This window comes from Notamacropus eugenii, chromosome 3 (assembly GCF_028372415.1).
Source record: "Notamacropus eugenii isolate mMacEug1 chromosome 3, mMacEug1.pri_v2, whole genome shotgun sequence".
Classification (NCBI taxonomy): domain Eukaryota; kingdom Metazoa; phylum Chordata; class Mammalia; order Diprotodontia; family Macropodidae; genus Notamacropus; species Notamacropus eugenii.
Window position 1 is genome coordinate 213,441,931 of NC_092874.1, and position 24,421 is coordinate 213,466,351.

The following is a 24,421-nucleotide window of genomic DNA, read 5'->3' on the forward strand; positions in this document are numbered from 1 at the left end:
TGATGTCAGATGTTGGTCTATGCCTACTTTCTCTCATATTGTTTTCCAGTTTTCCCAGTAGTTTTGGTCAAATAGTGAGCTCTTAACCCAGAAACTGGGGACTTTGGATTTATCAAACACTAGATTATTACAGTCATTAACCTCTGTGTCTTATGTACCTAACCTATGCCACTAATCTACCCCTCCATTTCTTATTCAGTACCAAGTAGTTTTGATGACTGCTGCTTTATAATATGATGTAAGATCTGGTATAGCTAGTTTCACAGTGTGGGGCATTTATTTTCATTGATTCCCTTGATATTCTGGAACTTTTATTCTTCCATTTGTTATTATTTTTTCTATCTCTAAAAAGTATTTTTGGTAGTTTGATTGATATGGCACTGAATAAGTAAATTAATTTGGGTAGAATTGTCATTTTTACTGTATTAGCTCAGCCTACCCATGAGCAACTGATGTTTTTCCAATTTTTTAGATCTTATTTGTGTGAGAAGTGTTTTGTAATTTTGTTCATATAGTTCCTGGGTTTGTTTTGGCAGATAGACTCCCAAATATTTTAGAATGTCTTCAGTAATTTTAAATGAAATTTCCCATTCTATCTCTTGCTTTTGGGCTTTGTTAGTGATATATAAAAATACTAATGATTTGTATGATTTCTTTTTCTTATCTTATTGCTAAAGCTAACTTCCTCTCAGCTCTGCTGTAGCTCCACCTCTTCCTGTTCTACCTTTCCTGTTCCACCCATTCAGCAACCTCTTCCCACCACAAGCTCCATGTGACTCAAACTAATGTGACTCAGGCTTCCATGTGACTCCAGTAGGCCACATAAGCTTATTAATAAATATGAATGTTCTCCCCATTTAAATTACCATTACGTGTGACCCCAAGATCTTTCATATTCATTATATGAATTGTTGGGTTGTTGGGGCAATGAGTATCATACTTTACCATGGATAACAGAAAATAAGCATTTAAAACAGTATCTTAGGCAACTGGTGTCAATAGGACTTTACAACAATATAATAGGTATCACACAAAATTAGCACATGAAACAATATCTGAGGCTGGGGTTTGAGCACAAGCATCCCATCATTTCCCCCCTCAAACGAATGGGGCCCAAAATCTTGGGGTAAGGACTGAAGGTCTCTTCTTCCAAATTTGCTTCCTGCTGAGGTCCCATTTGAGGGGATCAGTTCTGTAGCTGGTATCCACAGCTTGGTTGACACAAGGTCCAAGGGTGACACAACACATTTGAAAGGTGGTGACATCTGTCTTAAGCAATCACACATCTGCAAGTGAAAGGTATTGAACCTACAAAAAAGCAAATCTGACAAACAAGGTGAACAGGCAAAAAGCAAAAAAAGAAAGAAGGAAACAAAAACCAGAAGCAGGGTAGATATAGGGTCAACCATGCTTCTGGCGTCCATGAACACGCTGTCATAACTTCATTCAATGTTGTTTACTGTTTTCTAACCTGCAGTTTAGGGGTCATTATTCTGGCTAAAGCTATACTTTCTTTCATCCCATTCTTCCTACAGGTGTGATGAACTTGGCTCCCTGCTCAGTCTAATATCAAGCTTCTTTCCTTGATACATTTTATATAGTTCATTAGTTGGAACACAATCTACTCTTCCAAAAGCTACCTTTGCTCTCAACAGAGCAGTAAACAATTCTTTTCTTGCCAATCTATTCTGACTTTGAATCCACTGGCTATTTACTCTTCATTTCTGAGGAAATCTATCTTTTTCACCAATCCTCCTATCCTTTGGGTGAACTAACTCAAAATATCTGTGACCTCCTGTTGAGTAAAATCCTCAATTACTTCCCCATACACTGTGAGGGGCCCCTTGATTCTTCTGCTTCCTTCTTAGTACTTGCCAAACTTCAGCCTCTACATTTGTTTCATTCTACTATCACATATCCTCCAGTCCTGTGTTTAGGCCTGAATCAAGTCCAGCTTGTGCAAAGGCTGCATTCACTTTCCTATTATTAACTTTTCACCTCCAGGGAGCCAAACCAAAAACAATTTTTCTTCCATTACCTGAAATTCTCTAGCTTCCTCTCCTAAAGGACTGTTTGAACACTGCAGGATAAAAAGCTTGTCTTACAAACCAGCCAACTCTCTTCCCATCTGAGCCTTCTCCAACATCTTGTCTCTGCTTTTACATATAATTAGATAGCTTGTTGGCAAGGCCCAGCCTCTCCTACATACCCCCATCATTTTTTCCCCTGGTTCTATTGTTATTCCCTACAAACATCTTTCCAAGTCTCTGGGTCCTCCCTTCTGCAACCTTGGTTCCCACTTTTCACAAAGCCCTGTGCCTTTAACCCATTCTCTACCCAGGGAGGAACAAAACAAATCATCCCACCCTGGGATGTTCATTTCTTCCTCTGTCTCTTCTTCCTTTCTGTCTCCAAATAGAGGTCTGATATTTCACAATCCCTTCCTTGTCACCATTTGTAGCACCAATGCGATATTCACAGGGCCTTCAGTGGCCATGAATATCCCAGGGAATTCTGAATCATGAAATATCACAGGCTCAAAACTTTTATTCAGTCATCAGGAAGCCAAACTCATCATAGCAACAAAAATTTATACACAATAACAAAGCAGAGAATAACATGATACTCAAGCCTTCCCCCTGCAATGCTTCCCACAAACCAGTTCCATTAAACAAATCACAAGGAGGCCCTCTTAAACAAAATCACAAACAAGCTCTTTCACTCACACCAACCAGCAGCTTGCATCCTTCCTAGCACTGACTGCTCTCAAGACTAACATCCTCTCAGCTCTGCTCTAGCTCCACCTCTTCCTGCTATACCCATTCTGTTCCATCCATTCAGCAAACTCCTCCCACCACAGGCTCCATATGACTCAGACTCAAGTGGCTCAGGCAGGCTACATGTGTCTATTAAAGAATATGAAAGATCTCCCCATTTAAATTACCATTACAATGTGCCATGTACCACTGAGAAAAAGGAGATATTCCTCTCTATTCTCATTCGGTTTTCTCCAGAAGTCTACCATATCTATATTTCCTAAAATTCTGTTCACCTTGAGTGGGATAAAGTGAAGACTTCTTGGGGACTTAGGTCTAAAGTAGCTCAGACCATAGGCCTGAGCTTCTATTTCTCAAAAATCATATGAGATGGGGAAATTCCAAGGTGCAAAAACCACCTGTTGCCCCTCTCCCCTTGCTTACCAAACCCACTTCCTTATCATGTTGTACAATCAAGACCACCTTCCAAACAAGGGAATGTTTGTTCATTTTCATTTTCAATTCCTTGTACTGGGGAAAATTCTGAGAATATGCCATTTATTTAAAATATTAACCAATAGAATTAAAGGTTAAGTTGAGGGATTTTTCTTTGCGGTTTGTAGCTTTATAATCTGGCATCTGCTTCTGTCAAACAGCCTCTCTACTCCAGGACTCCTGGTGGAGGGATTGCCCACTTCTCGCAAGAATTGAATAAAGGACTCTCTGTTTGTACTTTGAGGAGTCTCTGAGTAGTCAATTTGAGTAGGGGTCTCGACATCCCACACAGTTCTTGGGGGCTCATCAGGGATCACGTGACTCCCCAGGGAGATGGTCAGTACCTCAGTTTAGGGACAGGTGCCCGTTGAGAGATTTACTCCAACAATCCTTGAAGCTGAGCACAGGACCTCCCTCCCTGTGAAGTAACAACTCGAAGCAGAGGAACTCAGTGGAAACAGAAAATATAGGGACTCTGAAGCTCTGAAGTACTCTAAATTCCCACCAGTTGGTGTTGATGATTGAAGTCAGGTAACTTATGCACTTAACAACCTGGAGGTAAACACTTGTGGGTCTGGGGGTAAGTTTTGAGAGTGCTAGATTCGGAAAGACCAGTAACGGCTTTCAACCAAATTAATGGACTGCAGACCCCAAGAGGAAAGGGCCCTCTGAGAATGCTACCAGGTGACTGCTGGTGGGAGGGCAACCCCCACCATGGTCTGGCGTGGGAAGCTAGAATTATTCGTTAAGTCTTTGACTCAGAGGTGTGTGGTGACAGCCCTCGTGTAAAAAATGGGGAAGGAGCAGTACAAACCCCAAACTTCAGAACAGAATCAGGGCATACTGGTGAAGAGTTCCTTGGGAAACAGATTACAAAATTGGAATGAGGTACCAAAATACAAAGGAAAAGATAAAAAGAAAATGATTAAATATTGTTGTTCTGTATGGGGTGAAAAAGATATAGGAGGAGGCACAATTTGCCCCAAGTATAGCTCCTCCGAAGATTGGGTGTGCCAAAAAGTAAATCTATATGTGAATGAGAAAAACCCTTTGAACCCAGAGGAGGTCACTTATGCTAGCCTCTGGCTTCCAGGGGTACAATTATTCTTGCCACAAGCCAAGAAAGAGAAGGTGAGCAGGAAAGAACAGGAGCCAGTCCCATCACACCCCTGGGATCCTCTTCTTTCCCTCCCACTGCCATATCCCCTCCCTAGGCAGTGGTTTCATTACCAGAATTATACTCTGCACCACCAGAACCTAGCAGTAGTCCACTTAGGGATTTGGTGGCCCCAGATACACCATCACCTGGGTCTCTAAGTAGGGAAGTGAGACAATTGAGGAAAGATCTGGAAAATTTCCCTCTTCCAGACCCCTCTACACCAGGGGCTAAAATGTAACCTCTTGGAGAGGTTCCAATGGGGGCAGGGCAGATAGGACATGTCAGTGTTCTGGTAAATGGTACTGAGGTCAGAAATTTTAAGAAAGATTTGAAATCACTTATGGAGGATCCAGCTGGGGTGTCAGACCAACTGGACCACTTCTTGGGGCCCAGCATTTATCCTTGGAGTGAATTGATGCACATTATGAATATGCTATTCACCCAAGAGGAAAGAGCTCTCATCCAACAGGCTGCCATGATGGAATGGGAACAATACCATCCACTAGCTCTAGGGTGCCGTTAGCCGAGCAGAAATATCCCATCATGGACCCCAGATGGGAAAATAATAATTTGGCACACAGGCAACATATGCAAGATCTGAGGGAATTAATAATAACAGGAATCAAGAATGCTGTGCCCAAACCACAAAATTTGAAAAAGGCTTTTGAAATTATGCAGAAAAGGGAAGAGACAACCTCAGAATTTTTAGAAAGATTGAAAGAGGGTGTCAGGAAATTCTCAGGTCTAGATCCTGAGACCCCGATACAGAGGCCATGTTAAAAGTCCATTTTGTCACAAATGCCTGGCTGGACATTAGTAGAAAATTGCAGAAAATAGAAGGATGGAATAGGAGGCCACTAGGGGAATTATTAGAGGAGGCAACCAGGGTCTTTGTGAGAAGAGATGATGAGAAACAAAAATAGAAAGCAAAATTGTTTGTACAGTCGATACGGAAAGTGGCTGATGCTGTTATGAAACAACATGAAGATCAGCAGGGTTGGAACTGAAATCAGACCCCTGGAAACATGAGGCAAAGGGACAATGGGGCGAATCAGAATGTATGAGGAAGAACAGGTCAGAAAGGGCCCCTGACTTGTTAGGTATGTGGGAGGAAGCGCATGTCAAGGAATTGTCCCCAACAAAAGGATGAGCAGAGGGTCTGTTCCCTCATGGAACTTGAGGATTAGGTATGTCAGGGGCTAGTTGAAAAGTCTCACTCAGAGCCTTTAATAAATTTAGGGGTGGGACCTCAAGGGGAGGAAAAGTTGTTTTTAGTAGATTCGGGGGCAACTCGTACTTCAATAAACCAGCTACCCCAGGGACCAGGTTTATCCTCAGAAATTCTAATAGTTTCAGGAGTGAAAGGAGAGAATTTTCCTATTCCCCTAACTAAAGTGATAGTATTGGAATATCAAGGGATCAGAGTGTTGGCACAATTACTCCTGGTCCCGGAAGCGGGGTGAATCTTTTGGGAAGAGATCTAATAATTAAACTTTCTGTTAGCCTAATACCCTATGGCACTTTGATAGTACCAACTAAAATATATGAGATGAGAGAGGATGAGAAAGAACAGGTTGATCCCCGAGTCTGGGCTAGTCCAACAAATCCAGGAAGAATGAACATCCCACCACTCAGAGTCAGGTTGAAAGATCCAAACACAATAGTCAGGGTCAGACAATACCCACTCTCACTGGAAGGAAGGAGGGGATTAAAGCCTATGATTGAAGGGCTTTTAGCCACAGGACTTATAGAGACCTGTATCTCTCCCTTCAATACCACTATTCTTCCTGTGAGGAAAAGGGATGGGAAATATAGAATGGTACAGGATTTAAGAGAAATCAATAAAATTATATTGCCCTCATATCCGGTAGTACCAGATCCCTATACTATATTAGGGAGTATACCAGAGGATAGTGCATGGTTTAGTGTAATAGATTTAAAAGATGCCTTTTGGAGCTGCCCCTCGGACAAAGAAAGTAGGGATATTTTTGCCTTTGAGAGGACCCGAATACTGGAAGGAAACAACAGTATAGATGGTGTGTCCTACTCCAAAAATACACAGAATCCCCCAACCTATTTGGGCAAGTCCTGGAAAGAGTATTAGAAGGCTTTGACCCTCTCTCAGGGACTAAAGTCCTTCAGTATGTGGATGACCTACTCATAGCAGGAAAAAAGTGTGAGATAGTCAGTCTAACAACTAGAAGACTTCTGAACTATTTAAGGTTACAAGGGTTAGAGTTTCACAAACTGCAGTTTGTAGAAAGGGAAGTGAAATATTTGGGTCATTTAATAAGTAAAGGGAAGAAGAGATTAGATCCCTCCCAAGTGGAAGAGATAATACAGACAACCAGGTCAGAGACAAAGAGAACACTCCGAAAATTTCTGGGCCTGGTAGGATATTGTAGAAATTGGATTGATTCCTATGCAACTCTAACCAAACCTCTATACAGTCATTTGCTTGAGGGGAAGCCAGAACAAATCCAGTGGGACCTCGAGAGTGAAAAGAGCTTTAAACAACTTAAAGGAATTTTGATCTCAGCCCCAATGTTAACACTGCCCTCTTTGGAGAAGCCTTTTCATCTATTAGTAAATACAGATAAAGGAGTGGCCCTGGGGGTCCTAGCACAAATAAGAGGAGGACAGAGACACCCGGTGGCATTCCTATCAAAAATGTTAGATCCAGTGGCAAGAGGCTTGTTTGCCAACCTGCATACAAGCTGTGGCGGCCACCACCCTACTGGTAGAGGAAAGCAGAAGAATAACCTTTGGGGGGTGTCTGATTGTGAGTATGCCACATCAGGTGTGAGCCATTCTAAACCAAAAAGTCGGAAGGTGGCTAACAGATTCAAGAATTTTGAAATATGAGGCTATATTATTAGAAAAGGATGATCTAGTATTATGACAAGATCACAAGCTTAACCCGGCTGACTTCTTATCAGCCTCCCCCGGAGAGACTATGTGTTTGGAACACTGTTGTCTAGATTTGATAAATTTTCAAACGAAAGTAAGAGAGGATCTACAGGAATCTCCACTACTTGAAGGAGTAAATTGGTTTATAGATAGATCCTCCTGGGTAGCAGAAGGAGAAAGATTGAATGGATATGCTATAGTAGATGGGGATGAAAGTTCTCTGGTGCAAGCAAACCATTTACCTAAGGCACGGTCTGCACAAACTTGTGAATTGTATGCTCCGAATCAGGCTCTAAAACTCTTAGATGGGAAGAAAGCATCCATATACACAGACTCTAAGTACGTTTGGGGGTAGCTCATATTTTTGGCAAAATCTGGGAAGAAAGAGGAACGGTGAACAGCAGAGGAAGGGAGCTAGCTAGACATTGCTTGTAATTAGCACCAGTTCAAAGTAAATAGGTTTTCAAGATTTTGCATAATCCTTGTTCTAAACATTTGATGATCTGAATGCACACAGACAAATGGCTGATGGTGAAATATGAGAGAAGCGATTATTTTTCAATTATATTAGTAACCAATTATTAAATTAGGATTGAGTTTTTTCCTTTCTGTTTCTTCATTCAGGGACCAGGCCTATAGATCTTTCAGTCATTCTCTGAAGGACATTGCTGATAGATGAGATTGCTCAAATCCCCCTAGTACATGCTCTGTGATTGTGGGCTTCACCCAACTAAAGACCTTGTCAACAGAATTAGATTAGATTAGATTAGATTAGATTAGATTACAAGCAGATTAGAATCTAGGTGAATTCTTGCCCTTAGGAAATGAGTCTATACCCTTGCAGCCCAACCCCACCCCACTGCAGTCTAGAGTAGCCCAATTTATGAAGAAGGAAACCAAGTGGAGTGGTATGTGTAGAGATGGATTCCTTTGTCCAGATTGCTGAAAGAAGTTGAATAACATGATCAGGTCATGTTCTTAGCAGGAGGAGCTTAAGATTTTTAGCCTATCTCCTCATTAAAATGTCTACAGCCTCATTAATTATTTACCAATCAGGGTTGATTTTCACCTACCAGGGTCACTTCCTTTCCTAAAGATATTATTCAGTGGTTTTGTCTTTGAGTACAGAGAGAAACCACTGAGCATCAATTTATTAATTATCAGCTAGCTTAATTAATAAATTGATTACTAATTACCCAGAAACTCTGTTTCATGGACTTTTCATTCAGCTCAAATGATTCCCATATTGATAACTTTTAAACTAAGTGAACATATACTCCAGTACTGGATAACTTGACTAAGAAGGTGAGAGCGGAAGAGGATGATGAAAAAAATATGTTTTGAGATTAAGAAATCAAAGGTATCAAAGACTTGATTTGAACTCATTTATGAAACATTACAGAGATGAAAATGAGGAGCAGAATCACCTCATGAAACAATAAAGGGCAGTGAAACAAGCTTGAAAAAAAGATTGGAGAGAGACCAAACTAAGTCAGATTATGGCAAGAGTATTTCTGGAGATAATGAGGTAGAGAGGGAAAAATACTGGATTTAGTATGAAAAGACCTGGGTTCAAATCCCAGGTCTGCTACTTACTAGCTATATGAAGGTGAATAATTCATTTAATACTACTAAACCTGTTGTAAGAAATATGACAATGTAGAATTAAGTTATTATTATAGAACAAGGGCAACAAAGAGATGTGAAATGGAAGAGATGTACTAGTGCTTCTGTAGCAACCGCTTTTTATCTTTAATTAGAGTAGAACCAGCACCTTCATAAGCTAACACCCCAGTGCCTGATACTTTATGTGAGGAAGTGGAAAGAACACTCAAGAAAACAAAGTCAGAAACTTCTGTACAATTAGGCCAGATTACATATATATGGAGAGTATCTTTGCCTGGAAGTAACACAAAGTCAAAGGTCAATTTTCTATATATCCTTTTTTTTAAGTTTGATTTCTTTTTTTATTTTTGGGGGGGGTTCCAATTGAGAAGTTTATTTAAACAGATCAAATAAAACAGGTGCCTCCATGTTTCTGCACTTAGAAGAAGGTGTTGGGCCTCTTGGCAGTAAAGCGTGGTTTGTGCTGGTGTCGCAGAACTCTGTGGGGCAGAGGGAACTTGATTTTGGAGTCGTGAAACTGCTTGACTGCGGGCCGGTGGCACTTCTTGGCAAGAATTTCTTCCATTGTCATGATCTGGATGGGGTGGGCCCAGGCGGTAGCACTGAGTCACGGTACTAGCAGTGGTCAGTCTCTGTACTCCCTGTACATGTTGTGGGTCCCACTCCTGGAATCATAGTGCAGCCAGATGCCAAAATTTTTCACCCTGAGAGGGGACTTTTCAAAGACCTGTCCACAGCATATGATTTCTCCAGAAGACTTCTTCATCATTTTCAACTGGGAAATGAAGTACCAGAACCAGGACTTTGCCACAACAGGATTAGGAGCAAAGATGTGCATCCAATAAAGAGGAGGCACAGGACTCTTGAGAGTAGGCAGGCAGTGGTCAACTACCTTATACTCTCTCAGGGTGCCCGAGACCTTCATGGTGCTGCCACCTCACTCCCCACCAACCCGCAAAAGGTGTTTTAATTTACTTTCAATATTCTTTTCTTTTTAAATTTTGAATTCCAATTTTTCACCTCCCTCCCATGTCCTCCCTTACCCATTAAGAAGGCTGGTGATATGATGACAATTATACATGTGAAATAATGTAAAACATATTTTTTAAAGGAAGAAAAATGAAGAAAGTGAGAGAATTATGCTTCAGTGTGCTCCCAGAGCTCATCAGTTGTCTCTCCCAAGGTGGATAGCATTTTTTCATCTTGAGTTCTTTGGAATCTTCTTAGATCACTGAATTGATCCGATTACCCAAGTCTTTCACAGTTGATCATTATTACAACTTGATGTTACTGGGCACAATGATCTCTCAATTCTTCTCATTCCATTTTGCATCAGTTCATATAAGTCTTGCCAGGTTCTTTTTAAACCACCCCCCCTTCCTTTCTCATAGCACAATGGTACTCTATCACAGTAATATGCTATATTCTATTCCCCAGTTGATGGACATCCCCTCAATTTCCAATTCTTTGAGACCACAAAAGAGCTGCTATAAATATTTTTGTACATATTTTCCTTTTTCTTTGATCTCTTTGGGATGCAGACCTAACAGTGGTATTGTTGGGTCAAAGGGTATACACAGCTTATACAGTATGCACTAGACCCTTTGGGTTTAGTTCCAAATTTTCCTCCAGAATGGTTGGACCAGTTCACTATTCCACCAACATTTCATCACCTATTTTCCCTCCCCATCCCCTCCAGCATTTGTCATTTCTAGTAAGTATGAAGTGGTACCTCAGAATGGTTTTAATTTGACTTTGTCTACTCAACAGTGATTTAGACTATTTTTTCATAAGATTATATCTTTGATTCCTTCTTCTGAAAATTGCCTGTTTATATCTTTTGATCATTTATCAGTTGGAAAATGACTAATTAATTTGACTCAGTTATAGAACTGAGTATATATTTGAGAAATAAGGCCTTTATCAGAGAAACTTCTTGCAAAAATTTTTATACTATCTCATTGTATGTGGTATCTTCAAGCATAATGTAGTTTCCCTGCTCATCTCTTAATTGGGTCTATTTTGGTTTTTACTTGTCTGAGGTCATGATTGCTATCCTTGCAATTTTTTTAGTTAAGTTGAAGCATGTTACATTCTGCTCCAGACCTTCATTTTAACTGTCTGTGTATTTCTGTTTCACATGGGTCTCTTGTAATCAACATATTGTTGGATTCTAGTTTCTAATTTTTGTCATTTTGCCATTTTGTCAACCTCTTCAGTTTTATGGGTGAATTCATCCCATTTACATTCATACTTATGATTACAAAATATGTGTTTCCCTCCATCTCATTTTCTTCTGTTTCTTCTTCTTTCTTTTTATCCTCTCCCTCCCTAAAATTCTATTTTACTTCTAACCACTACCTACCTAACCATTTGTTCACCCTTTAATCATTTCCCCCTTTCTCTTAATCCCTTCCCCTCTAAATTCCATCTGGGGTAAGTTAAATTTTTATCCCTAACTGAACATGGGGGGAGAGGGGTGTCTATGTGTGTGTATTTTTCACTCTTTGAACCAATTCCTGTCAAGAGTGAGGTTCAAGTAACACCTGCTAAACATACCTTTATTTTCCTCTCCATTTTAAAAAATATATAATATCTCACAAATTTTTATGTCATCTTTGTGCAGAGGCCATGCTTCTCTGTACTGTTTGATTTTATTATATATGTTACTGAAACACATGGAATAAATTTCTCCTCCCTTGCAAAAACTCTTCCTTGCATGCCTCATTTATGTGAAAATACCATCACCATTATACTTCTCCTTCCCTCTTCTCCTAGTGTGTCCTTTTTCTCTCTTTATTTTTTCTTTTGATTATAATACAAACATTATCAACTCATGCCCTGTCTATGTAGCTCTAAAAATGATAAATTTCTTAGGAGTTAAATGTATCATCTTCCCATATAATGTAATGTAAACAGTTTACCTTTATTGAATCCCTTATAATTACTCTTTCATTTTTACCTTTTTGTGCTTCTCTTGTGTCTTTTCTCTTTGAACGTCTAATTTTCTCTTCAGCTCCGGTTTTATCACTAAGAAGCCTTAAAAGTCTTCTATTTCATTAAATATCCATTTTCCCCTGAAGGATTACACTCAGTTTTGCTCAGTGGAATATTCTTGGCTGCAATCTTAGTTCTTTGCCTTCCAGTATATCATATTCAAAGCCCTCTGTTCCTTTTATATGGAAGTCACTAAATCTTGAGTATGGCTCCATGATATCTGCATTATTTTTTTGGTTGTTTGCAATATTTTCTCCTTGACCTAGCACTTCTGGAATTTTGCTAGACTATTCCGGGGAGTTTTCATTATTTAGGAACTCTTTTAGGAGGTGATTGGTGGTTCTTTCAGTTTCTATTTTGCCCTTTGGATCTAAGTTATCTGAGCAGGTTTCCTTGATAATTCCTTGAAATATGATATGTACACTCTTTCTTAGATCATGGTTTCTAAGCAGTCCAATAATTCTTAAACTATCTCTCCTCGAACTATGTTACAGGTCAGTTCTTTTTCTGATGAAATTTTAAACATTTTCTTCTATTTTTTTCATTTCTTGACTCTTTTATTGTTTTTTGAAGTTTCATGGAGTTAGTTTCCACTTGCTCAATTCTAATTTTTAAAGAATTATTTTCTTCAGTGAATTTCTGTACTACTTTTTCCACTTTTGCCAAATTCTGCTTTTTAAGGATTTCTTCTCTTCAGCGAATTTTGGTGCCTCTCTTACCATTAGGGCTTGGCATTAAAGCAAAATACAGAAACAAAATGGATCAAGGAAAATATGAGTTAAAAATATGATCTCTCTGTAAATTTGTTGACTGTGTAATTTTAGGTAAGCAGCCTCATGTTTTTAATCTCAGTTTACTAATCTGTAAAGAGGATAAAAGGATTGTTTCAAGGGTCATATGATTGTGAAGTGCTTAACATAAGATCTGGTATATAATAAGCACTATATAAATACTATTTATTTATTTATTTGAATTGAATTTATTTAATAGAATGCTTTATTAGATTTTGGAAGTGATTTAATGTAAAATCTCAGAAGTTACAAAATGAATGGCTTTCTTATATGATGATTTGGAAATGAATTTGATTAATTCAATGTCATCTGAATAACAGTTTTGTTTCATAATTTAGATTAATGATAAATGCTGTTAAGGGTATAAGATTTTGTGATTGCATAATTTAACTCCTTTGGATCTGGATACTGTGAAATTGTTACTTAAGTCCTTAGAAGCTAGTGACATAATATTAAAGCCTATGAAGCATTTAATTGGGTATATTTTAAAAGAGAAGAATAATAATTACTTTGTGGAGAGAGAGAGAGGGAAAGAGAGAGAAAGAGAGAGAGACTGTAAAATCTCCTTCTTTGCAAGCTTTTCAAGTTCCTTCTGCTTGAACAAGGTCATAAAATATTATCACCCCTTTGAAAGAACTCATGAATTGGTTTTTGGAGAAAATAGGATTCCCTCTTCCATTAGAAACATTCTGTGACAAAGGGGGATAATTTATAAGTTTGTTTGTAGTGTATAAGTACTTTATGTGGCAATTTGTGATTACGAAAATTATGAAGGTACACTTGAAACAATATATATTGAAGATACACCTTGAGTCAATTTAGTCTTAACAGACTCCTGTCTTAGAAATTTAATTTTACTTGAAGCATTAACATACAATACCTTAATAGATGAATATCTATTATTCTGGAGATTTGTAGTAATTAGCTAGTGTTTTTCTGACTTTTTTTTTAATTAAATTATTTTATTTGTTTTCAGTGTTCGATGATCACTTCCACATATCTTAGATTTTTTCTCCTCCCTCCCCCTTGCTACCCCTTCATCCCCACTCCCTTCCTGAGATGGCATGCAATTTTATATAGGTTCTACACATACTTTCCTATTAAATACATGTTGCATATAACAATTAAAATGAGTGGGACAAGCCATAAAATAAAACAAAAAAAATATAATACCAAAGAAAATGGTCTGTTCTTATTTGAGATCCAACCTGATAGTTCTTTCTCTGGATATGGAAAGTGTTTTGCCTCAAGAGTCCATTGGGAATGTTTTAAGTCCATAAATTTCAATGAAGTACCAAGTCTGTCAGAAAAATTCCTTCCACACTGTGGTTGTTGCTGTGTACAAAGTTCTCCTGCTTCTGCTCCTTTCACTCACCATCAGCTCATGTAAGTCTTTCCAGGCTTCTCTGAAGTCTTCCTGTTCATGATTTCTCATAGCACAATAGTATTCCATTACATTCCTATACCACAGCTTATTCAGCCATTCCCCAGTTGATGGGCATCCCCTTGATTTCCAGTTTTTGGCCAGCACAAAGAGAGCTGCTATAAATATTTTTGTACATGTGGGACTGTAAGGGGCCCAGAGGGTCCCAGGGGGTGCAAGTCAGAGGCAAAGCCTGTTCCTGTGGGAACGGTGCTGACGCACACCCTGGCAGAAGCTCTGTGTGACCCTGGAACCTGATGTTCTGTACAGTAAAGTTACAAGTGAGCCTGGGAACCCAGGAACTAGCTGCAGGAACAAGATAAGCTTTCTTCCTTACTGCGGGTGTAAGGATGTGGAATAGTCACGAGATGGTGAAGTAATGGGATGAGCTCAGCATGTATGTGATTGGTGGATACAGCCTTTATAAACCCTAACCCTCAGCTGAATAAAGTTGTTGTTGCCTGGATCATCTTGTCTCCAGTCTCCTTCCTTCAGGGCCCACAGATTAGAGGCCCATGGGTCAGGGGGATCCAGGGGGCTCGGGCCTTGACCCCGAGCATGGGACCGTTTCCCATTTCTATGATCTCTTTGGAATAGAGTCCCAGAAGTGATATTGTTGGGTCAAAGGGCATGCAGATTTTTGTAGCCCTTTGGGCATAGTTCCAAATTGCTCTCCAGAATGGTTGGATCAGCTCACAGCTCCACCAACAAAGAATTAGTGTTCCAACTCTCCCACATCTTCCCCAACATTTATCATCTTCCTGTTTTGTCATGTTAGCCAGTCTGATAGGTGTGATGTAATACCTCAGAGTTGTTTTGATTTGCATCTCTTTAATCAATAGTGATTTAGAGCATTTTTTCATATGATTATGAGACAGCTTTAATTTCTTCCTCTGAAAACTCTCTGTTCATATCCTTTGACCATGTATCAATTGGAGAATGACTTGTATTCTTGTACATATGACTTAGTTCTCTATATATTTTACAAATGAAGCCTTTATCACAGACACTAGTTGAAAAATTCTTTATTAATTTTCTGCTTCCCACCTAATCTTGGTTGCATTGGGTTTGTTTGTGCAAAAACTTTTCAATTTAATGTAATCAAAATTTTCTGCTTTGCACTTCATAATGTTGTCTCTCATTTGATCATAAATTTCTCCATACTCCATAAATCTAGCAAATACACTATTCCTTGCTCCCCTAATTTGTTTGTAGCATCAATCTTTATACATAGATCATGTAACCATTTGACTTTATTTTTGTTTGTGATGTCAGGCATTGGACTATGCCCAGTTTCTGCCACATTTTTATCCAATTTTTCCAGCAATTTTTGTCAAACAGTGAGTTCTTATCCCAGAAGCTGGGGTCCTTGGGTTTATCAAACAATAGATTGCTATATTTATTGACTACTGTCCTGGAGTATTCTACTGGTCTACCCTTCTATTTCTTAGCCAGTACCAAGTGGTTTTGTTGATTGCTGCTTTATAATGCAATTTGAGATCTGATAGGGGTAGGCCACTTTCTCTAGCATTTCTTTTCATTAGTTCCTTGATATTCTGGACCTTTTGTTCTTCCAGATGAATTTTGTTATTATTTTTTCCATCTCTAGAAAATAATTATCTGGTAGTTTGATTGGTGTGACACTGAATAAGTTTATTAATTTAGGTAGAATTGTCATTTTTATTATACTAGCTCAGCCTATCCATGAGCAACTGATGTTTTTCCACTTACCTAGATCTGACTTTATTTGTGCAAAAAGTGTTTTGTAATTGTGTTCATTCGTATAGTCCCTGGGTTTATTTTGGCAGGTATACTCCCCGATATTTTATGGTTTCTACCAGAGCTTTGGACGGGATTTCTCTCTATCTCTTGCTGTTGGGCTTTGGCAGTAATACATAGAAATGCAGATGATTTATCTGTGTTTATTTTGTAACCTGCAACTTTGCAACCTGCAAAGTTGTTTATTATTTCAAGTAGTTTTTTAATTGATTCTCTGGGATTGTCTAAGTATACCATCATATCATCTGTAAGGAGTGATAACTTAGTTTCCTCTTTGCCTATTCTAATTCCTTGAATTTCTTTTTCTTCTCTTATTGCTACAGCTAGCAATTCTATTACCATATTGAATAACAGTGGTGATAATGGACATCCTTGTTTCACCTCTGATCTTACTGGAAATGCATCTAGCTTCTCCCCATTGTATATAATGCTTGCTGATGGTTTTAGGTAGATACTGCTTATTATTTTATGGAAAGTTCTATTTATTCCTATGCTTTCCAATGTTTTCAATAGGAATGGGTGTTGTATTTTGTCAAAGGCTTTTTCTGCATCTATTCAGATAATCATGCGGTTTCTGTTAGTTTTGTTGTTGAGAATGCTAATAGTTTTTCTAATATTGAACCAGCCTTGCATTCCTGGTATAAATCCTACCTGGTCATAATGTATTATTCTTGTAATAAGTTTGTATTCTTTTTGCTAGTATCTTATTTAAAATTTTTGCATCTATATTCATTAGAGAAATTGGTCTATAATTTTCTTTCTCTGTTTTGGCTCTTCCTGGTTTAGGTATCAGAACCATATTTGTATCATAAAAAGAATTTGGTAGGACTCCTTCTTTAGCAATTTTCCCAGATAGTGAATATAGTATGGAGATTAACTGTTGTTTAAATGCATGATAGAATTCCCTTGAAAATCCTTCTGATCCTGTAGATTTTTTTCTAGTGAGTTCATTGATGGGTTGTTCAATTTCTTTTTCTGAGATGGGGTTATTTAAGTACTCAACTTCCTCTTCTGTTAATCTGAGCAATTTGTATTTTTTAAAATAACCATCCATCTCATTTAGATTGTCAAATTTATGGGCACACAGTTGGGCAAAGTAATTTCTAATTATTGTTTTAATTTCCTCCTCATTGGCAGTTAGTCCACTCTTTTCATTTTTGATACTGGCAATTTGGTTTTCTTCTTTCTTTTTTTAAATCAAATTGACCAAAGTGTTATCAATTTCATTGGTTTTTTTCATAAAACATTAGTTCAATAGTTTTCTCAATTTAAATTTTATTAATCTTTCCTTTGGTTTTCAATATTTGTAATTTGGTATTTACTTGGGGATTTTCAATTTGCTCTTTTTCAAGCTTTTTCAGCTGCATACCCAATTCACTGATCTCTTCTTGTTCTATTTTATTCATGTAGGCATTCAAAGATATAAAACTTTCCCTAAGAACTGCTTCTGCAGTATCCCATAAGATTTGGTAGGTTGTCTGATTATTGTCATTCTCTTGAATGAATTTGTTGATTGTTTTTATAATTTGTTATTTAACCCACTCATTCTTTAGGATTAGATTGTTTATTTTCCAATAAATTTTTGGTTTATATTTTCATGGCCTTTGATTACGTATAAGGATGCATTGACTGTCTCTGCCTTTCTGCACTGGATTCTGAGATTTTTATGGCCTAGTACATGGTCAATTTTTGTATATGCATCATGTACCACAGAGAAAAAGATGTATTCCTTCATTCAATTTTCCACATCCAGTCTTCTCCAGAGATCTATCATATCTACCTTATCCAAAATTTTATTCACCTCCTTAACTTCTTTCTTGCTTATTTTGAGATTAGATTTATCAAGTTCAGAGAGGAGGAGGTTGAGGTCCCCCACTAGTATAATTCTGTTGTCTATTTCTTCCTGTAGCTCCCTTAACTTCTCCTCTAAGAATCTGGATGCTATACCACTTGGAGCATATATGTTTAGTAATGAAATTGCTTCGTTGTCTATTGTGCCTTTTAGCAGTATATAATTTCCTTCCTTATCTCTTACAATTAGATCTATTTCTACTTTTCCTTTCTCTGAGATTAGGATTGCTACCCCTGCTTTTCTTTACAACAGATGAAGCACAATATATTCTGCTCCAACCTTTTACTTTTACTCTGCGTGTATCCCCCTGTTTCAAATATGTTTCTTGTAAACAACATATTGTTGGATTATAGTTTTTAACCATTCTGCTATCCATCTCTGTTTCATGAGAGAGTTCATCCCATTCACATTCACAGTTATGATTACTATTTGTGTCTTTCCCTCCATCCCCTTTCCTCTTGTTCACACTTTTAGTTCTTTTTTCCCCTCCACAATAAAGTTTTAATTTTTGACCACTGCCTCACTCAGTTTTCTCTCCCTTCTTTCAGTCCCCTTTCCTTTTAATCTTCTTTTTCCTTACTGCTTCTTCGCTCCCTTTTAACTTCCTCTCCCTTTTCTTTCCCCCTTCCCTTCCTAGTGCCTATAGAGCTAGTTGTATTTCTATACTTAACTGAGTTTGTTGTTCCCTTCTTGAATCCAATCAGATGAGAGTACCTCTCAGACAATGCTCATCCCCTTCCCCTCTTTCCCTCTACTGTAATATATTTTTGTGCCTCTTCCTGTGATGTAATTTATTTTTTCTGCCTCCTCCTTTTCACATCTTGTGTTACAATCCCTTCACACCCTTAATTTACATTTGTTATCATCACATCATTTGATTTATATCCACTCCTCTATCTACGTATATCTCTTTTATATCTCATAATAAATATACAGTTCTCAAGATTAACAAGTATCATCTTCCCTTATAGGGATGTAAACAGTTTTCCCATATTGAGTAACAAGTTTTTTTACCCTGTTTACCTTTTTATGCCTCTCTGGAGACCTGCATTTGAAGATCGAATTTTCTACTGAGTTCTGGCCTTTTCATCGAGTAGGTCTGGAAATCCTTTATTTCATTGAATATCCATCTCCTTGCCTGAAATATTACGCTCTATTTTTCTGAGTAATTGTGTGTTCATCCCTCACTGCTGAAGAAGCCTATACCATTAGAGAAATAATGACATGACTTGTACTTGACTTTGCTTTTTTTGATTGAGAGAGGGCTGTGCAGGTCACCAGCCTCACTTCTCCTCCAGAGTATCTAAATCCAGTGACCAGATATTCATCAGGATGCCTGGAGATGATCCAGGATGAGGCAATTGGGATTAAGTGACTTGCCCAAGGTCACACAGCTAGTGAGTGTCAAGTGTCCGATATGAGATTTGAACTCGGGTCCTCCTGACTCCTGCACTGGTGCTCTATTCACTGCACCACCTAGTTGCCCCTGCTGGGTAATTAATCCTTGGTTGTAGTCCCAGCTCCTTTGTCTTACAAGATATCATATTTCTGTTCCTTCAATTTTTTAATATAGTAGTTGCGAGGTCCTGTGTGATCCTGACTGTATCTCCGTAATATTTGAATGGTTTCTTTCTGGCTGCCAGCAGTATTTTCTCCTTCACCTGATAGTTCTGGAATTTGGTAAAGTTATTCTTTGGTGTTTTTAGTTTGGGATCCCTTTCAGGAGGTGAACAGTGGATCCTTTTGATGACTATTTTGTTGTCTGGATCTGAGACTTCTGGACAATTTTCCTCGATGATTTCTTGTCCAGGCCCTTTTTCTCATTATAGATTTCTTAGATTTTCTCTCCTGGATCTATTTTCCAGGTCAGTTGTCTTTTCAATTAGATATTTTACATTTTCTTCTGTCTTTTCATTCTTTAGATTCTGTTTGACTGATTCTTGATGTCTTATAGATTCATTAGCTTCTACTTGCCTGATTCTAATTTTTATCAAATTGTTATCTTCAGTTAATTTTTGCATCTCCTTTTCCATCTGTCCAATTGTTCTTTTTAAGGAGTTATTCTCTGCAGTTAGGTTTTGTACTTTCTTTTCCATTTGTCTAATTGTTCTTTTAAATTCTTCTGGTATTTCTTTTTTCATATTTTTAAGGTCATTGGTCAGTTTTTCTTCTATTTCTCTAATTTGGGTTTTAAAATCCTTCCTGAGCTCTTCCAAGAATGCTCTTTGGGCTTGAGACCAGTTCACAGTTCCTTTTGAGATTTCAGATGTGAGTACAGTGTCAATGCTGTCTTCTTCCACAGTCTCAATGCTGACCTCTTTGTTATTTGTGTTTTGGTCCTTGTCCCCATAGAAGGATTCTATGGTCTTTTCTTTTCTGCTTTGCTTCTTACTCATGATAATCACCCTTTTCCTGGATTTTAAAGTAGATCTCTGCATCTGGGGCACAGGGGGCTCTGTCTCACAGTTATTGTGCCTAAAAGTTGAGGCTTTGTGTGTTGTGGCTTCTGGTTCTTTTTACTAGAAGCTGAAGTGCTGCAACTTACCTGGTGCTGAGCTGGCTGGTGTTGGAAAGCTGAAGCCAGCTGAGGTCTTTTGGGGTTTCCATGCAGTTACCCTGGAGATAGCTTGTCAAGTGTGGGGGAGGGGTGGTCTGGCCACAGGAGATCTCCTCTGTTGAGTTAGAGCATAGGCAAGCTCAGTGGTTGGTGATCCCATCTGCACTAGTGTCTTCTCGATTCCCCTGGGATGTTGAGACATGCCTGGGGTCCTGGTGTTGGCATTTGTGGGCTTAACCCCTGGGGCTCAGGATCTTCTCCCAGTTTTCTGAGGTGGGGCTCTCTGGGACATCTCTTATCCTGCACTGATCCCCTTCAGCCATAGTAAGAGGGACCCTCTTTAGTGGTTTTCTTAGCCTTATGGGCTAAGGGACTGTTTACCCCTTCTGCTGCTCCCACTGTTCTAAGGTTTTTCCTGGGGAGACATTTTCTGGGCTAGTCAAGGTCAACAAGGAGAGAGAGAGATAGCAATTACTGATCTCTCCACCATCTTGGCTCTGTATTTTTTTCTCTCGATTTTGTCTTTGATTAGAGAGAGAAGAAAACTAGTAGTTTTCTAGTTAGAGAGTAGTACTTTCTCTCAACCACAGCTATTTCTTCCATGTACCAGAAAAAAACTCTTCTGTCTTTTTTTTTTTGAGTGAATTGTCATATCTTTACCACCTATGTGGAATTCCAGAATGTTATTATATTCTTCATTTCTAATAATTGATTTTGACACCAGGATGAGTTTAAATTGGGAGAGGATGAGGAGAAGGAGGAGGAGGAAAAGTAGAAGAAGGAGAAGAACAAAGAAGAGGAAGCAGAGGGGGAGGGGAAAAGAAGAAGGAAGGGCAGGAGGAAAAGAAAGAGGAAGAGAAGAAGGAGGGGAAGAAAAGGAGAAGAAAAAAAAAAGGGTGTTGAGTGGAATCTTTTTTGTTTGTTGGAAGCCTGGTAAATTTTTATTGCTAACAACAAAACAACATGAGATTAATAATAACTATGAGTCACAAACTGATTAGCAAAATTTTGCTATTTGAGGTAAAATCTCATGGACATGTAATCTAATTTGTTCTGAGTTTTGATTCAGATATAATCATCAGAATGATCATTGTCAATAATCCACTATTTTAGGGAAAATTGCCACTAGCAAAGGAGTCCAGTCTGAGAACTACCACAAGTGGATCTCTGTGACTGGGAAAGGTTGGTGTAGCCTATGATAGGATCCTCTTCACTCAGTTTTCCCATTGTGGGTACAGGAATGTTTCCTACCTGATTAATTCTGAGTTGGTTATGCTGTTCTGTGAATGTGGTGAAACTTCTCTGTATTATTTCTGTATGTACTGTTCCAAATAGTAAATATAACTCTTACCTGAAATCAAAGAGAACTAAGGCTAGTTTATACTATTATACCTATGCTGAGTCATTCTGTGTCCTTAGGTTTAAGATTAGAGGACCACTTTTAATAGTGCTATAATCATGTCCCTGTTTCTTCCTTTCATAGCTAACCAGGGTAGGTAAAGCTACAATTTTTTTAATGTAATGAATTTTATTGTTATAACATAATCCAGTACATCTGAGTTAATATAATAGGATGGAAGTATGAAAGATCCCACTGTTTTATTCTGCATTTGTAGTCAATTCCATATCCTATATAATTAAATAAATGACTTTTTGTGCTTGTCATCTACCTATTAATGATTCCTAGAGCCCACAGTAACCCAGAGCCAGGAAGTCCCCAGACTCCTAAATCAGTGCCTCCCCATTATCCTGTGGTGTGCTGCCCCAATGCTGGCCAACAGATGAACATCAAACAGTCAGCTCGAGGGAGAACAACACTTGCAAGTCAGTAGAAGTATCTGAAGTCTGTGACACCAGTCCCCAAGGAGAAACAGACCTGCAACATCAGGCTTCAGGTGAGGGCATGAGAGAGGGCATGAGACAGCCCTGCAGAGCAACATATCCTCAAATAAGCAGGGCCCACTTGAACACCAGTTTGAGTGTTTCAACCAGGCCCATACCATACTCAAATCCCAGGTCCTGGGTTCCATCATCTGTGACAACAAACTCTCTAGAGTTCACCTATCTTGATGCCTTTTGGCATCAATGAGTTCCTCCTGGAGGCATTCAAAGGTGTCTTCATCACAAATTCACTTAAAAAAACTGTGGGCCATGAGGCTGTTAAGTTGCTGGTGAATGTGGATGAGGACTATGAGCTGGGCCAACAGAAACTCTTGACGAACTTGATGTTGAAGGCAGTGCCCTAACTCTCCTCTCACTTTTCACAAATCTGTGACCTCAGCTCAGCATCTGTCTGTGGAGGACACACACTGTTTGGGATTTTCTGCACACCCCTCTTGTCATCTCCACTCCCCCTCCCCTTATTTTTTAAAAAGAAAAGGCAAAAAAGTGTAAGTGGTGTGTCTTGTCATGCCCTCCCCCACCCAGACTTCCACAAGCCTGGGAATTGTTAACCTTTAAGTTTGGTTAAAGTAGAGGCAACAGACTAAATGCATACGTTTCCGTTATTTATTATAGATTAATTCATTCTCTTTAAAGTAATAGTACATGGAGTCCATGGAGCTAGATCTAGCTCCCAGATACCAAGAACAGCCAGCCTTAAATCTGTTTTAGGACAAAGAAGGTGTTCTGTTTCAGATTTATGGTCTCCATAAGTGACTAACTAGACCATTAGAAAGGAATTTCTTAATTTCATAGGTTGTAAATACAATAAGATTAACAGAGTTTGACAAAGTTTCAGATAGAAATTATGACCCAAGATGTCTGTGTTTTCTTTACCATTAATATGCCATAACATAGTATATGTCCACAAAATATTAAGATATGGAAAACGTCCCATCATTCAGAAAAAAGTGTCTTAGGTTAAAGGTCTCTTAAGGAATGCCAAGTCAGCCCTATCTGGCTTTTGTTGATGTAGGAAGAGGCACTCTCTGAGTTTGTTTCAGAGAGAACAAAGAGATTATTCCAAAATTTTATATTAAATATTATCAGACTCCAGCCTGAGCCAGGAAGGAAGAAGCAGTCTTGTCTCAGAATGCTCGGTGGAACTACTGCTGAAGATGTTCTGAATTCAATAGGAGGCTCTCTCAACTGCCTTCAGGCTTCATGAGGGCTAGTTTGTTTTGTTTTGTCTGAGAAACCAAAAGGCTGTGATGCGGGAGCTTGCTGGAGAGAGGTAAGAGTCAGGGTAGTAACAGGGATTTACCACATTCCTCCACCCTGTTGACATTTTAACGAACTACTTGAACAACATTTTTAAAGGTGTGCCCTCCTCACTTGCTCACTCCTGGCCCCTGATGTTTTCCTCTCTCTCCCCCCACTTCCCAGGGACAGAAGTTAGGGTATTTTTCCTAATCTGTGTCCCTTATTTACATTCTGTCAGCTCCTCTTCAACAAATCAGTGAGAAGGGAGGACTGGGGCAGAGCAAGTACCCCACCCCCCTACTCCTGTCTGTGTGCTCTTGTGCACAAGTGCCTTTGTGTACTCAGGATGGGAGAAGGGTTGCTAGGAGCACACACTCCCTGAGAAAGGGGTGCGTGGCACTTTTTCTTCCATGTTGAAGTGAAAACAAATGTATCCTGCAGCCCCCCAAAAAATTCATATGCAAGTCTTGATCTATATCTTGTCAGTGGACCCAGATGGCGCTGGAGGAGAAAAGTGAGGCTGGTGACTTTGCACAGCTCTCCCTCACTTAAATTTAATTCATTTGAAGTCATGGCATCACCTTCCTGTTTTAGAGGAAAGTAACTTATGAATTACCTTGTCTTATTTTAAAAGCAAATCCAATTTTACTTAGATTTGTTATTTAATTAGAAATTAACCACCTGTGTGTACAGCATAACTGGAAGTTCAAGCAATCTACATATAGACTGTTTGTTTGAGATATACAATGTTCTCTGTACAACAATCTGAGGTTAAGTACTTATTCCCATCCAAAGTCTTTTGTTGTCTGTTACAATTGAAGCTAAATAATCACCTTTTACTTGCAAAGAGCTATGTAGTCCTGTTTAGGATTAGATTCCTAAAGTGTCTCATTCTCCTAAGGGAGAAACTAACTGTTTAGTTGGAGTGGAAA

At 38.7% G+C, this 24,421-nt stretch overlaps 3 pseudogenes; 1 reads left to right on the top strand and 2 right to left on the bottom strand.

The window, feature by feature from the left end:
- Positions 1 to 9,305: 9,305 nt before the first annotated feature.
- Positions 9,306 to 9,886, bottom strand: LOC140531362 (large ribosomal subunit protein eL20-like; annotated as a pseudogene).
- A 1,641-nt stretch (positions 9,887 to 11,527) lies between these two features.
- On the bottom strand, positions 11,528 to 11,624 carry LOC140497885 (U6 spliceosomal RNA; annotated as a pseudogene).
- A 10,397-nt stretch (positions 11,625 to 22,021) lies between these two features.
- On the top strand, positions 22,022 to 22,591 carry LOC140531958 (death effector domain-containing protein pseudogene; annotated as a pseudogene).
- Positions 22,592 to 24,421: the final 1,830 nt, after the last annotated feature.